The following is a 4,570-nucleotide window of genomic DNA, read 5'->3' on the forward strand; positions in this document are numbered from 1 at the left end:
GGCAATTGACTAGATTTTGATTATTCCGACTGACAAATATACTGCATTATACTTATTACAGTAAGACAGCTTTTTTACTTCTATCCAGAAAGAATTCAACAGGATTCTCAGACATCTGTAAACATATTTACAGTTTTTTTCTGTTACATGACTCGACAAAGCTTCCGACCATTGAAGTTGCTAATGTTAATAATGACATAACGAATAAATACCTCTTCTATTCAGCTATTTAATACTTCTAAAATCTGGTTGAAAGATGACATAAATTGTATAAAACATAAACTTCTTCAGGTGAGATTTATTACAAGCCCTTATTTTAAGTTTGTATAAGAAAAATAAAAGCTACATATTTCACAATGCACTTGTAGCCCAAAGTTCTTTTACTGTTTGTCTGGGAAATGCTCTGCTTCTTTTCCAGTGGGATAGGCTTCACTTTTACTGAGGATACTACAATGATCAGAAAATTATGCTGCAATTCAGCGAGGCCTGAAGACTTCTCTTACAGAAATCTGAGATAACATAGTCTTGCTTAACATCTTCCATACAAAAGGGTTTTCTGAGCCTTTGCACACTACTCTGCAGTCTGTAACTACACTCACCCCAGCCATGATTTACAAATTCAATTATAATAAACTTTGTAGTTTAATGTTTTGTTTTTCAGTCTGGAAATTGAGCACTTTGAGCACCTGCCTTCCTACAGCATCCTGTGCAGTGTATCTACTGTCACGAACATCCATATGTGTTTTTAGGTCTTAATCTTTCATTGTATCTCCCAGCACTATTTGCGCAAGATTCCTGGATCATCATAGCAAAATTACAGCTGTTTGGTCACTTACCTTACGGGGTGACGCAGGAAGATCTGAAGAGCTATAAGTAGGATGACAAGAAGCAGTGGAACAGATCAGGGAATAGACTGATGCTGGCTGTGTGCCTGTTGTACTAATACAGTGCAGTCTGTGCCAAATGCAGTTTTATTTCCTTCCGGAAGCACTGAGAAAATTGAGGGAGAATGTGCAGTCCAAAGTATGGCTTGTGACACAGCTGTAGTCGAGTCTTGCACAATTTGCAAAACCAGGCTAATCTTCTGGAATATGACTACAATTTTTCAGCTGTGACAGCTTAGCTTGAGTTGATGTAGTTGGTTGTTGATTTGTTGAGTCATGATAACCTCTGGTGTGAACAAGTCCTGCTACCTGAAATCTATTAGCTTTGGTGCAGAACTCCAAATGCAGCTAGAGAGCTTTCAGTTCTGAAGTTAAGTTTGGGTCCAGTGTGGTTTTTGGTGTGGATGGAGCTCTGCTGCATGAGCCATCTCCAGAGGCTCTCTTTGTGTTCGAAGACCTTTGTGTGCTATTGATTCAGATAGACCTGCAGGTAGAGCAACTGAAAGGATTGGGGTCAGCTAAAAATGTTGCTGTAGAGATTGTAATAACTTGCTGAAAAAGGGAATTTTAAAGTTAGGAGGGTACTTGGAGGCTGTGTATTTGGGTACGAATTCTTTTTTCCAAATTCAATGGGTATAATCTTATACAGAGACCTTAGTCTTTTCATCAAGTGTTTCACCCTCTCAGCATTCCAGGCAAAAGTCCGTTTTCCAGCATCAAGTCTTTGTTACTTCAAGACACATGTTAGTTGTAAAACCAGTGTAGGGGTGGTTGGATGTCAGTCATTTGGAATTTTGCAGTTGTTTGCAGTCTGTTCGGGGGATCTCTGGCCGTGGCTTTGCACACTGTTGGGCAAGCTGCTGTTGATTTGTCCTTTCTGAAAACCCTTACGGTTGCTCTGTAACACTTTTTGTGTCTGCTACCAAAAATACATAATTGCACAATACTCAAAGTAAGGTTTTCAAGCTTATTTAAATAGAGCAGTTACCAAGCTGTAGCTCTGCTTGCCAGAAGTGCTCATATGAGTCTGTCACCGGCCATCACTGAAGTGGTTTAGAAATTACATTGAAAGAGCTGAAGCTATTAATTTTTTTTATTCTTTTTGGTGGTTTTTATTTTTTTTCCCTTGCTGATTTGAGCTGTGTCATCAGGCTTCATCTTACCTTAAAGGAGTTACCTAGATGTATTGAAATCATTATATGCAAAGAGAATACAGATACATGCATCTGCATTTATGCGTATCTAAGTGTATGTAGAATAAAATCCTTAGCAGCTCATAAGATACTGAAAATACAAGTCAGATGTTAATGATTGCCTTAGAAATTTCATTGTGGTTGATTGAGAGGAGGAAAAATAAAAGGGGGGGAGATGATTGACAGTTTTCTACAGTGCCTACATACCTACTGGTTAAAAAAAGCTAACTTCTGTGTATATTCGTACCTCAGGAAGATCTTTAAAGACTATTTTGAAACAGAAATAACTTCTTTAATACAGAAATATTTATATCCATATTTATAGAATTGGTGAATTGTAGCTGTTTCATGATAAAGATCTATGGAGTTAACAACATTTTATTCCTGTTTTATCATAGCCAGGCTATGTAATGATACAGCTATTTCAATAGAATATTTTCTTTTACTCTGGGTATATTCTAGATACCTAAACCAAGCTAAACTGCCACTCAGGTTTCTGAGGTGTATTATGGAAACAGATGAACATTGTACACCAACTAGAAAAATTCCACAGGAGTGTTTTTGCCCGTGTCCATGTGGGTGGTATTCACTTTGTTCATGGTAGCAGAATCCCCATGCCTATGGGACTGGGGCAATTTTACTTCAGTTTGGGTCTCTGCTAAGTGCTGTAGGGCAGCCCATGCAGTGACTGGCATCCAGCCTTTCTCTTCTGGTTGCTGGCCCCCAGACCCATGAGTGCTGATGTGTGGTCCTGCTCCAGTGGCTCATACTTCTTCCTGATGTGCCACTTGTGGGCTAGTCCCACTTGAAGTTTTCTGGTATTGACATGTAGACATCTAAACATACAAGATCCGGCACACAAGACCAGTTAGCAATAGAGTGTAGTAATGTCAGATGAAATGCAGTGATGAAGTCCCAGGATAGTGTATTGAAGTGGAACTGGTAAGCTGTCTACCTGGGACTAGCCCCCTTTATCCTATTTGTCCTTGTTTTTTCTTTGCTTGTTTCTCTAGTCTACCTTAGTCCCTCCCTTAGGACACTTTTGGTGCTTCCCTTAAACATCCTTTCAGAAGTTTTGTATGTTGCTTCAATCCCCTTAAAAAAATCCCAATATAAATTTTACATGATCCCCAAATTTTCTCTGTTCTGTCCATAAATTCTCACCCCCATGTATTCTATAAGAAGTGTTACACCATTTAGGTAATCTGGCATTATAGGGAGTTTCCTACACTTGTTTTAGTGGGTTTGGCACCAGGAACAATGATCTGAATCATTCTCCTTTGATGGTTTTAGGACTAGTGAGTCAGTGTGCTTGGTTTTCACTTGTTGTTCTGATCCTTGCCATGGCTTTGTGTTTAATTTCCTTAGCTGTTAGTCAGATAACTTAACAAGCTCTGTTACCTGAAAATACCTCTGCAGAGCCTTCTGATCCTAGTTACGGACCAAGAATGTGGTGGTTGGAGTAGAATTCACCTTGTTTAACCTTGTCTACATCTAAGGTGAACAGCTTTGTGTACCTGATCTCACTCTATACTTGGTAGAGATAAATGGTTATTTTAGGGTATGTTTTTCCCATATTTCAGATATTTATATCATGATTTAAACCCTTATTTTATAATTAACATTGTGATATTAAAGGTGGCTAGTTAATGTATGAATATCTGCCTAGGTCTGGCCAGAATTCTACAGAGGTTTAATATGAGCAAAACCAGTGACAGTTGGACACCTTGTGGAGGTTCTTGTCTTCTATCCAGCATTGCAAAAGTTTAAAGGTGTTTGAAGAGAGATGAATGAGGTTCTGTAACTGAGGACAAGGAAATTTCTGCAGATAATGGTTTGTGGAAAACTTGAAGAGCTCAGTGTTAACACCAGAGAAAGATGGAAAGGTATTTGAAGAAGAGGGACTTTAATTAGAATGAACAGACAGATGTGCTCACCCAGGACTTCTGAGGCTTTAGAAGGTACGTCAAGAATTCTCGGGCAAAAAGATCATAGTTCAAATACCATCAACTGAAAGTAGTTCTCAAAGTGTCATTCCTTGCTGTATTAAATGAAAGAAAACCACACACTTCCTGAGTTGAAGATCGTGTTCTTTATACACAGTTTGTAACAAACTTAAGGACTTATTTCCAAAGGTGGTGTGTAATCACTGTTATACTGACTTTAAGCAGAGCTGCTTTTTTCAGTGGCTTGCAAGTTTGACCTGGGGTCTCTGAGATTTTAGGATATAAGGTGGAAGATCGTGGGTTTTGAAGTTTTTCTTTCATTAATAAATGTTAGTATGCTTAATGATTTCATTTTGTCCAAGTCTGGAGCTGTCTCAGCAGAGGCAAATGATGTGTTCTCAGTGGGTAGATGGGTATGATCAGGAGTTTATAGCATGTTGCATCATGTTTTCTACTTTTAGGGCTTGTGTGGGCAAAACCAAAGATCCTTAAGCAGACAAAAGAACACTGCTGATTATTAAGAAGATAAATGAATGGACTATCATTG

Source organism: Lathamus discolor, chromosome 2 (genome assembly GCF_037157495.1).
Source record: "Lathamus discolor isolate bLatDis1 chromosome 2, bLatDis1.hap1, whole genome shotgun sequence".
NCBI lineage: Eukaryota > Metazoa > Chordata > Aves > Psittaciformes > Psittacidae > Lathamus > Lathamus discolor.